Source organism: Bos mutus, chromosome 1 (assembly GCF_027580195.1).
Source record: "Bos mutus isolate GX-2022 chromosome 1, NWIPB_WYAK_1.1, whole genome shotgun sequence".
Lineage (NCBI taxonomy): Eukaryota > Metazoa > Chordata > Mammalia > Artiodactyla > Bovidae > Bos > Bos mutus.
The window spans coordinates 146033410-146045856 of NC_091617.1; the positions used below are offsets into that span (position 1 = coordinate 146033410).

Sequence of the window (12447 nt, forward strand, 5' to 3'; positions counted from 1 at the left end):
TATTGTATATTGTTACCCTGCTTATTTAACTTATATGCAGATTACATCATGCAAAATACCAGGCTGGATGAATCGTGAGTAGGAATTAAGATTGCTGGGTGAAACATCAACAATTTCACATATGCTGGTGATATCACTCTAATGGCAGAAAGCTAAGAGGATCTAAAGAACCTCTTGGTAAGTGTGAAAGAGGAGAGTGAAAAAGTTGGTTTGAAAATCATTGTTAAGAAAGCTAAGATCATGGTATCTGGTCTCATCATTTCATGACAAACAGAAAGGGAAAAAAATGGAAGTAATAACCGAGTTTATTTTCTTGGGCTCCAAAATCACTGGGGATGGTGACTGCAGCCATGAAAGTAAAGGACACTTGCCTTTTGGAAGGAAAGCTATGACAGCCTAGACAGTGTGTTAAAAAGCAGAGACATCACTTCACCAACAAAGGTCCATCTAGTCAAAGCTATGGTTTTTCCAGTGGTCATGTATGGATGTGAGAGTTGGACTATAAAGAACTGGAAGATAAAGAACTCCAGTACTTTGGCCACCTGATGAGAAGAGCTGACTCATTGGAAAAGACCCTGATGCTGGGAAAGACTGAAGGCAGGAGGAGAAGGGGGAGACAGAACATGAAATGGTTAGGTAGTATCATGACTCAGTGGACATGAGTTTGAGCAACTCCAGATTATAGTGAAGACAAGGAAGCCTGGCATGCTGCAGTCCATAGGGTCATCAAGAGTTGGACATGACTTAGTGACTCAACAGCAATAAGAGCAACAAATATATGATTGACAATTTTTGCCATGCTAAGCCTTTTGTTATAGTTACTTTTACCTGACCTAGTTTTAACTACTTAGCTCAGTTTTTTTTTTTTTTTCTGTTTGAATTCTTTTCCCATAACCTCAGAGGTAGCACTGTATGAATCTTCAGTTCAGTTCAGTTGCGCTGTCGTGTCAGACTCTTTGCGGCCCCGTGAATTGCAGCACTCCAGGCCTCCCTGTCCATCACCAACTCCCGGAGTTCACTCAGACTCAACGTCCATCGAGTCGGTGATGCCATCCAGCCATCTCACCCTCTGTCGTCCCCTTCTCCTCCTGCCCCCAATCCCTCCCCGCATCACAGTCTTTTCCAATGAGTCAACTCTTTGCATGAGGTGGCCAAAGTATTGGAGTTTCAGCTTTAGCATCATTCCTTCCAAAGAACATCCAGGACTCATCTCCTTTAGAATGGACTGGTTGGATCTCCTTACAGTCCAAGGGACTTTCAAGAGTCTTCTCCAACACCACAGTTCAAAAGCATCAATTCTTCGGTGCTCAGCTTTCTTCACAGTCCAACTCTCACATCCATACATGACCACTGGAAAAACCATAGCCTTGACTAGATGGACCTTTGTTGGCAAAGTAATGTCTCTGCTTTTTAATATGCTGTCTAGGTTGGTCATAACTTTACTTCCAAGGAGTAAGCGTCTTTTAATTTCATGGCTGCAGTCACCATCTGCAGTGATTTTGGAGCCCAGAAAAATAAAGTCTGACACTGTTTCTATTGTTTCCCCATCTATTTCCCATGAAGTGATGGGATCAGATGCCATGATCTTCGTTTTCTGAATGTTGAACTTTAAGCCAACTTTTTCACTCTCCTCTTTCACTTTCATCAAGAGGCTTTTGAGTTCCTCTTCACTTTCTGCCATAAGGGTGGTTTCATCTGCATATCTGAGGTTATTGATATTTCTCCTGGCAATCTTGATTCCAGCTTGTGCTTCCTCCAGCCCAGCGTTTCTCATGATGTACTCTGCATGTAAGTTAAATAAGCAGGGTGACAATATACAGCCTTGACGTACTCCTTTTCCTATTTGGAACCAGTCTGTTGTTCCATGTCCAGTTCTAACTGTTGCTTCCTGACCTGCTTACAGATTTCTCAAGAGGCAGGTCAGGTGGTCTGGTATTCCCATTTCTTTCAGAATTTTCCACAGTTTATTGTGATCCATACAGTCAAAGGCTTTGGCATAGTCAATAAAGCTTCTTCAGATCAAATAAGAAATTACATGAATATCTTGCTAAACTGTTTGAGTTTAGTGACCCTGGATCAAACAGGTGAGTGCAGCGCTCGTTTGACTGATACGCTGTGTGCACCCTGTGAGGGTCCTTTCAATTCCATGTGATGGGGAACGGTGCGAAGCAGCAGCCTTTGATTTGATTTTGGTCATCTTTTTTTCTATATATTGTTATATTCAATTTCTGTGTTTTTTCTTATTTTTGATGCTGTTCTCCATGTTCTTTTACTTGGCAAGCTTTCACCATTATTAGATTTGTTCTGTGAAACCCAGAAGTGTATCGTGCTTCAGTTATTTGTGTGTCAAATATTTGCAAAGTGAGCAAAGATTTATACAGATATTAGTTATAACTCTTTCTCAGGAGGTGTGATACCGTAGTTCCTGTTTTGCCATGTAGGTATGAATTTACACTTGGTTTGTGGTAGATGTTTGAGCAGGGTGTTTTAAATGAACTGCATTTATTTATTTATTTTTTTCATTCTTCCAATTTTATTTTATTTTTAAACTTTACATAATTGTATTAGTTTTGCCAAATATCAAAATGAATCCGCCACAGGTATACATGTGTTCCCCATCCCGAACCCTCCTCCCTCCTCCCTCCCCATACCATCCCTCTGGGCCGTCCCAGTGCACCAGCCCCAAGCATCCAGCATCATGCATCGAACCTGGACTGGCAACTCGTTTCCTACATGATATTTTACATGTTTCATTGCCATTCTCCCAAATCTTCCCACCCTCTCCCTCTCCCACAGAGTCCATAAGACTGTTCTATACATCAGTGTCTCTTTTGCTGTCTCGTACACCGGGTTATTGTTACCATCTTTCTAAATTCCATATATGTGCGTTAGTATACTGAACTGCATTTAGAAATAAAAAAATCTGTTATGATTAGAGGATGTAATAGGTAATGTATGCTGAAGCTCACCTCACATTCAAAGGAACGGTTAACGGAATTGGAATTCTATTCATTTCCATATAATTGAAAGTGTTTTCAGTCTCTGCTAATGTAAGTTTGGAGTATTTTTTTTTTTTTCATACAGTTAGTTACGCATTAGAAATAACTCTAATGAAGTAAACACAGTTTGAGAAGTATGGACAGAGTGTTTCCTCTCAGTATGGACTGAGAGGAAATCACTAAGTCTTGAAACTTGATCTCTGATAGCTTTCTTTACTATGTCCACTTGTCTTTATTTTTGTTTATTTAGAGTACATCTAGAGCTTGATTGAGTCCTAAGAGTTTAAAAAAAATGATGAAAATGCTGGTTTGGAATTGTGTTGCAGTGATTGGTGTGAGGTGTAGCCCCTACACTGATCAGCAGTCACCCACACATTTACATGCATCTTTCCTGTTTTTTCTTGCACTGGAGATTTTCCATTTGTACCTTCAATTGGTGTTGAAAATTTTCATCATCTATTTGAATGGCAGCTATATTTTCTTTTGTCTTTTATATTCTTTTCTGGTTTTGATCTGTTTTTTTTGGATTGTTGCTACTCAAAGGCGACCTCAGGTCAGTGCTGGTCTGCAAACTGGTATCACTGGTATTTAATGAATCAAGATAAATTCAATGTAAAGAGGTGCTTTTAATAGCACGTTGATATTATCATGACATCTAAGCATATGACTTTTAAAGAGTTCCGTTCAACTGCATTTCACAGCAGCCATGTCCGCAGTGGGCCGGCCGTGTAAGACTGACCCTCATCGGCAGTGGTTTCAGGCGCTGTCAGTCCTCCTGATCCTGTCTTTGTTCTGCTCTTACGGATTTTATTTTCTTTCTTTGTCTTTCTGAACTGCATTTTAGATAGGTTTTTAAAAGTCTTCACATTGACTAATTATTTCTGTTTGTGTTGATTCTACTGTTTAACTTTTCCACTCAGTTGAAAATTTTACCACTGCTTCTTATTTCTTGAGATTTTATTTAATTCACATCCATATTATAAGTGTTTCTATTACTTGTACCATCCTTACTGTATAGTGTTTCCAATAATTGAAATATGTGTAGTCTAATTGTTCTATTTCTTATGTTGGCCCTCATTCATTGGGTCTTGTTTTGTGATTTTTTTTTTTTTAATTGAGTGTTTTTGAAAGTTACTGGCTTCTTCGAGGCTAGGATTGAAGTTACTTCCTTTGAGAATTTACCTGTGCTTTCCCCAGTGTCTAGGGATACTGACCATTTAAGATCCCTTTAAATTGGTCTTCACGTGAGATTTATTGGATTATGCACGTGGTGTGAATTCAGTCTGAGACCCTTTGTGAAGGTTCCACTTTGAGGTTACAGTGTCAAGAGAATTGATGATACATTTTTGAAATGACGGAATTCTAGAGATGGCCCATAGATTAGTGGTTGCATTCAAGACAATGCAAGATAGTTACAAAGATATGAGAAAGATGTAATTTCTGTTAGATGGATCCATTTTAGAACTAAGAAAAATAGAAATGTAAAAAGTGGAGGGATTTGTAGATGCCTAAAGTACAAGTGGTTAGTTCTACAGAACGCGGTGAACAAAGCAGTCAGTGTGGTGGGATGGATTCTTGGGGGTGATGGATACAGCATTTGCTTAGGAGTGAGCTGTGTAAAGCTGACAAATGTGATATGTGTGTGTTAGTGAGTTGAAAACAAGCTGCACATAAAGAAGTTAGCTTCTTACAACCAACAAAACACAGTGCAGCTATAGATTTCCCTCCTTCTCTTTTTGTTATTAACCAAGTCCAAGGAGCAACTTAAAGCTTGAATCTAATTGCCCTTTTAAGGTGGTTTTCTTCATCTAGGCCAAAATCTTCATGAAAAGAATTATAGGCATATTATGTGTTCATTGTAGAGAAATTAGAAAGCAGTGAAAGGTATGGGGAAAATGAAAGCGTATTGCTTCCCGTAGCCCAAACCACTATTATCATTTAATTCTGTTCTCTTGCTTTTTATGTGGTCACCGTCTCTCTTTCTGTATGTGCTTTGTCGCTCAGCTGTGTCCAGTTCTTTGTGACCCTTTGGTCTGCAGCCCACCAGGTTCCTCTGTCCATTGTTTTTTCCAGGCAAGAATATTGGAGTGGGTGCTGTCTCCTTCTCCAGGGCATCTTCCCAACCCAGGGATTGAACCCGTGGCTCCTGCATTGCAGGTGGATTCTTTACCTGCTGAGCCATCGGGGAAACCTCTCTCTATATATACATAGGTACAAAATGTGCCTCTGGGTATATATCAGTATATTCTGTGTATAAAGCTTCCCAGGTGGCACTACTGGTAAAGAACCTGCCTGCCAATGCAGGAGAAATAAGAGATGTGGGTTCAGTCCCTGGGTTGGGAAGATAGGGTCAACCCACTCCAGTATTCTTGCCTCCCACGTACAGAGGAGCCTGGTGGGCTAAGAAGGTCACGACTGAAGCAGCAGCATGCATGCACACTGTGTGTATTTGTATGTATGTGTGTTTATTTAAATAGGGACTACTTAATATGAAATGTTGGATAGCCTATTCTTCCATACAATATTGTGAACATTCCTCTGTATCTGTAAAATTGTTTGAAGTGGTATTTGGTATCTATATAGCATTCTGTTTTGAGATTATCCTCAAATCTATTTAACCATTCACCTATTGTTAAACATTTAGATTTTCTTTCATAAATATATATACGCACATACACACATGTATACATATTTGTATTTGCTGTGAACCACTCTAAATGAAAAATTTGTGTGTATCTCCCATTTTCTTTGAAGTGTTATCTCCACCTTAATCTGCCTCTCATAATTTGCCCTGCAAAATTTCTTTCTTAATAAAAAAAATCCCAGTGTTTTTAAAAGAATTATTTATTTCTTTGGGCTGTGCTGGGTCTTGACTGCTGCCCGCTGGCTTTCTCTAACTGCAGCAAGTTAGAGAGGCTACTCTCTAGGTGGTGTTGTGTGGGCTTCTCATTGTGGTGGTTTCTTGTGAAAAACAGGCTCTGGGATGCGTGGGCTCAGCAGTTGCCTCTCGCAGGATTCAGACCGCAGCCTCAGGAGTTGTGGTACATGGGCTTAGCTGCCCTGCAGCATATGGAATCTTCCTGGACAAGAATGGAACCCATTTCCACTGCACTGGCAGGTGGATTCTTGATGACGAGGCCACTAGGGAAGCCCAGGAATCTCAGTTTTGTAGATGAGCATTATTACCGCATTTGGAGATGGTTGCCTGTCCCCTCGAGTGGTTGAGTGTGGGCAGAGGGACTAGGTCATAGTTGACGAGCTGTAAGGTGAAATATGACCATTAAAGAGAATGGGATGGGCCTTTCTTCCCCTTCTTTCTTTCTGCTACTTGCAAGACAGGGGTAGTAGCTGGAGTCCCTGTAGCCTTCTTAGAGTACAAGGTGACTTTTAATATAACAGTAAATGTAGAGCAAAAAGAGGGAAGGAACTTGGACCCCTGATACTTAGAGCTGCCACATCAGCCTTTGATTGTCCACTTTAAGACGTTTACATGGGAGAAATTCTCTTCCTCAGTTTTTTTTCCTCTCATTTAACTCATTATAATTATTAAATTTTTTTTGGCTAGGGAAGGATATAATCTAATCCTCTCTGATAAAGGATACCATTGTTTGATACTCTATGAAACATGCATTGTATCAACTCTGTTTTGAGATTGTATGTGTGGTGTGCATGCTCAGTCACTCCATTGTCTGACTTTTTGCACCCCCATGCACTGCAGCCCGCCAGGCTCCTCTGCCCATGGAATTTTCCAGGCAGGAATCCTGGAGTGAATTGCCAGTTCTTCCTCCAGGGGATCTTCCAGACCCAGGGATGGAACTCATGTCTCCTGCATCTCCTGCATTGGCAGAAAGATTCTTTACCATTAAGCCATGAGATTGGAGAGAGGTTAATTGGTATTGAATGGAAAATTACTTGATACATTTTTTCTGGAGTTCTTTGATGACTATATTAATGAATTTTGTTCTCAAATGATTTTAATAATTATCACAAATATTGCAGAAAGCATATGACTTTTAGGCAAAATCACTAAATTAATTGTAGTGTATTAAAGTAATCTTCTACAGCCCTATGAATTTGTAATACTTTTAGATATCTTGGCTAGTCACTTAGACAAAGTTAGGTCATAATTGTGACTTTTAATGCTCCCATTAACTTTGTTGGGAAAATTTTGACAAATTTAAATTGTTTTTATAACTTTAGATGTATTTTGGGGGTATTGATTCTAAGACAGTTATTCACAACTTTAGTGAAAGAATATGTTGTTCAGTCGCTAAGTCATGTCTAACTCTTTGCAACCCCATGAAATGCAATATGCCAGGTTTCCCTGTCCTTCACTATCTCCTGGAGTTTGCTCAAATCAAGTCTACTGAGTCAGTGATATTATCTAGCCATCTCATCCTCTGTCGTCCCCTTCTTCTGCCCTCAATCTTCCCCAGCATCAGAGTCTTTTCTAATAAGTCAGCTCTTCTCATCAGGTGGCCAAAGTATTGGAGCTTCAGCTTCAGTCCTTCCAATGAATATTCAGAGTTGCTTTCCTTTAGGACTGACTGGTGTGATCTCCTTGCCTTCTGACTCTTCTCCAGCACCACGGATTCAAAGCATCAATTCTTCGGCACTCAGCCTTCTTTACGGTACAGCTCTCACATCTGTACGTGACTACTGGAAAAATCATATCTTTGACTAGTTGGCCCTTTGTTGGCAAAGTGATTTTTAATATGCTATCTAATTTTGTCACAGCTTTTCTTCCAAGGAGTAAGCGTCTTTTAATTTTGTGGCTGCAGTCACAATCAACAGTTATTTTGGAGCCCAAGAAAATAAATTCTGCTACTGTTTCCACTTTTTCCCCATCTGTTTGCCATAAAGTGATGGGACTGGATGCCCTGATCTTAGTTTTTTGAATGTTGAGTTTTAAGCCAGTTTTTTCACTCTCCTTTTTCACCTTCATCTAGAGGCTCTTTAGTTCCTCTTCCCTTTCTGCCTTTAGAATGGCATTATCTGCATATCTGAGGTTGTTGATATTTCTCCCAGCAGTCACAATCCAGGTTGTGATTCATCCCACCCGGCATTTCACATGATGTACTCTGCATATAAGTTAAATAAGCAGGGTGACAGTATACAGTCTAGACATACTCCTTTCCCAATGTTGAACCCGTCCATTGTTCCATGTCTCATTCTAACTGTGGCTTGTTGTCCCTCGTACAGTGTTCTCAGGAGGCAGGTAGGGTGGTCTGGTATACCCATCCCTTTAAGAATTTTCCCCAGTTTATTGTAATCCACATAGTCAAAGGCTTTAGTGTAGTCAAGCAGAAGTAGATTTCTTTCCCCCCCCTTTTTTTTTTTAATGAATTCCTTTGCTTTTTCTATGATCTAATTGACTGGCAATTTGATTTCTGGTTCCTTTGCCCTTTCTAAATCCAGCTTGCACATCTGGAGGTTCTTGGTTCATGTGTTGTTGAAGCCTTGCTTGAAGGATTTTGAGCATAACCTTCCTAGCATGTAAAATGTGCACAACTCTAAGGTAGTTTGAGCATTCTTTGGCATTGCCTTTCTTTGGGATTGGAATGAAAGCTGACCTTTTCCAATCTTGTGACCCTTTGCCGAGTTTTCCAAATTTGATATGCCAGCAAAGTGCTGGCATATCAAGTACAGCACTTTTCACAGCATCATCTTTTAGGATTTTCAATAGCTCAGCTGGAATTCCATCACCTCCACTAGCTTTGTTCATAATAATGCTTCCTAAGGCCCACTTGACTTCACACTCCAGTGTCTGGCATTAGGTGAGTACCACACCATCTTGGTCATCTGGGTCGTTAAGACCTTTTTGTAGGTTCTTCTGTGTGTTCTTGCCGCCTCTTAGTCTCTTCTGCTTCTATTAGGTCCTTGCCCTGTTTTGTCCTTTACTGTGCCGTCTTTGCATGAAACGTTCCCTTGGTATCTCCAGTTTTCTTGAGGAGATCACTAGTCTTTCCCATTCTATTGTTTCCCCCTCTTTCTTTGTGGTGTTCATGTGAGAAGGCTTTCTTACCTCTCCTTGATATTCTCTGGAACTCTACATTCAGTTGGGTATATCTCTTTCTTTCTCTTCTGCCTTTCACTTCTTTCTCTTCTTTTCTCAGCTATTTGTAAGGGCTCCTCAGACAATCATTTTTCCTTCTTTTAGTGCTTTTTCTTGGGGATGGTTTTGGTTAGTCCCCTCCTATACAAGGGTACAATCCTCTGTCCATAGTTCTTCAGGCACTCTGTCTACCAGATCTAATCCCTTGAATCTCTTTGTCACCTCCACTGTATAATCATGTGGGATTTAATTTAGGTCATACCTGAATGGTCTAGTGGTTTCCCCACTTCAGTTTAAGCCTGAATTTTGCAATAAGGAGCTTATGATCTGAAACTACTGAAGAATACATATTTAAAAAGTCAATAAAAATTTTTTTGAGAAATTTTAGGTTTTTATTATAAAAGAATTAGCAAGTACAAAGAGTTCCCATATACACATTCTCCACAGCATATGCATTTTTATCTAGGGTATCCTACTACATACAGTGTTATACATATTAAAAAAGATTACATCCCTGAACAAAATGTTATTTTATTATGTAGGAAAACCACACAGTGCTTATGGACATTTTACTCTATGCTAGAGTCTCCCGCCCTCAGCACTATTAATATTTTAGGCCAGATAATTCTTTATTGTAGGAGACTAGCCTTTATATTTTAGGATGTTTAGCAGCATCCCTGATCTCTATCTACTTATTGCCAATAAATATTCTGTTTATTGGACATGCCAATAAATGTCCTCTGGGAGGCAAAACCATTGCTCTAATGAGTTTACAGTGCTTTAGGATTTGTTATGTTTTTAAGGGTAGGCTCAAATTTAAGGAGTCTGTAGTTCACCGACCCTTCACGTGGAGTTTTTTAGGCAGTTAGACTCTTCCTACCAGCTGGGGATCACAGGCAGTATATGAGTCTCATTTTCCATGATTATGAAATAGATAAAATATTACCCATCTTGATTGGAAAATATATTGAGATAATTATAGAAAATACTTTTAGTTTCCTTCTTGTCAGATGTTGTGTTACACTGTTTGGATTTATTTCCTTAAAAGTGTCAAATGCTCATTACAAAGTTCTTATTTCTGTGGGATAGGCTACCACAGCCTGGGATCTGCTGTTGATGGACTTCAAGAGCCCATAATACTGTGGGTGGGTAAAAACCTGAAATGTTAAATGAAGACTGGTTTATGAGGTCAGTTGTGTTTTGACTGTTAGTGGTGCTCTCACTAGGTTGTTACCACATTCAGATTGTAACAGTTAAGTGACCTCATGTGTTCTTTCAAGGACCATGAGCTTCTCAAATTGTTGATGGCATTAGATGTCAGACAGTCTCTTTGTCCTTGGAAGTGTTTGTCTTCACGTCTGAAATCCCGCCAATTGTAACAGATTGTGTGTCAGCTCCAATAGAGGAAGCTGGCCTCTGTCAGCTTGGGTTTAGTCCACTGAAGACTTCTAAAAACTTGACAAAGTTCACAACTACTAATCTCCATTCCCCACTGCTACTTTGTAGAATTATAAAGCATTGTTCACTAGTGAATGAAATGCCATCTATAATAATTAAGGTTATTCTTATTTTTCTATCCCTGCAGAAAATTTCCAGAGACTTGGTGAAGATAGGAAAGCTATCAAAAAGACCATAGGACTATTGTACTGTAAGTATTGCTTTGAAAAAGAACTGTAAATTAAGAATATTTTAAGTATCCAGTTGTTTTGGGGAAATATGTTAGGCAGAGATATTATATGTAAAATGTAGAGGAGGATATATTATAATTGTGTTAATAATTTATAAGAACTAATCCTGTGCAGTCTTTTAAAAATTGAAAATGTGTTCTTATGTACTGAGATGAGGATTTTACCAATAGCATTGAAAAATATTTCTAATTCTAACAAGGATTGATCTAGTTTATGTACATTTGCTTATTTAAAACTATCAGAATCCAAAGAATCATTGTAGTTTTGTAGGTTTGTGATTTGTTCGGGTGACTTATTGTTTAGGTTATTTTGCAGAATTATTTATTTGCTGATTTATTTATGTATTTCATTATTTATTTATTTGATTATTTAGTAAATTATTTATCTGATGAATTATTAATACATCTTCATGACATGCTTTAAATTATTTATAACTTAATTTTGAGTTTATTGCTTTTAGACGCTGCATTGTTACTGACTAGTTTTGATTTTTTTCTTTGTGGTTCTTTAAAATTAAAGTATTAGCTCTAAGGCAAAAGTATATTCATTGCAATGCCCAGGGATTTTTTTTTTTAAGTAATTTATGATAGTTATAAAAGTTCAGTTATGCTTTGTTTAGCTCTAAATTTACCTGTTTAGGGTTACTGCTGATAGAATATTTGTTATGTGGATACTCATTGTAGAGTCACTTACAGATTAATAATATAGCCTATAGTCTGTAAACTGAGACAGAACATGTAAACTTCAGTCTTCATTATCCTTGGTATCTCTAAAGAGCAGGTCGGTTGATTTAGAATAGAAAATGGAGTTTAATGGCAAAGCTGTTTTACTACTGGAATATTTTTAGGAAAGTTCAGAGAAATGATGTCCAACTTAGATTTGGATCCCTAAGATATAAAGTTGACTGATGTAGGGTTTGTTCTTTTTTTTAAAATTCCTGCTATATGTGTATTTGGAAAGCAGCATAATGTTTATATGGATTTTTATATCATTTTTCATGACATATTTATTTTATACCATATTTCTTGTGGAAAGTTTTAAATCCCTTATTTTAATGAGCTAAAAATGGACAGAGGTCTTTATAAATGCAAGCTATAGTTTCTCTGACTTTACCTAGTGATTCTCATATGTAAAGTTTCTATTTTTCACCAAATGAACTATTTCTTCGTAGTTCTGATGCTGTTTCATAATCATAAGGTAGAGCATGTTCTATGTGTTCTCTTTCTGACTGGGTTCAGTCAGTGGGTTAAAGCCGTTGTCTGGGTCATGGGTACCATGTGCACAGCATGGGCTTCGTCTGGGTTTGCCTGCAGTGAGTTACTGTGCACTTTACAGTTTAACACTTCAGAGGGATGCAACAGTGTACACTTTGAAATATATGCTGTGAAATACGGAGAATGACCTCTGTAGAAAGGTTTCACTATAGAATTGTAAAATGTGCATATGTAAACTCAGAATTCTTATTTTGAAATATTGACTATATGAATATTTAATTGGGATATTGCTTTAGTGCCTTCATATGCTTGCCTTAGAGGGAGTGTCTTCCTTTGACTTATATTCGTGGATTTAAAATGTGTGTATTATACATATCTTTGACTCTTCTGTTCTGGAGATGAACAACTACAGATATTGTTAGGTATGGAATTTTATTTTAAAATGTGCTTCAAGATGCCACTGTGGACTTCTTTCAGAGACAATAGCCTTC

General features: G+C 38.3%; 1 protein-coding gene across 1 annotated transcript in view; it reads left to right on the top strand.

Moving 5' to 3' along the window:
• TBC1D5 (TBC1 domain family member 5) overlaps positions 1 to 12447 on the top strand; it is a 595923-nt gene that overhangs the window by 60218 nt on the left and 523258 nt on the right. The window contains exon 2 of the mRNA XM_070377101.1: positions 10640 to 10702. The gene's annotated coding sequence lies outside the window, so the exon portion shown is untranslated. The remainder of the gene's footprint in view (positions 1 to 10639; positions 10703 to 12447) is intronic.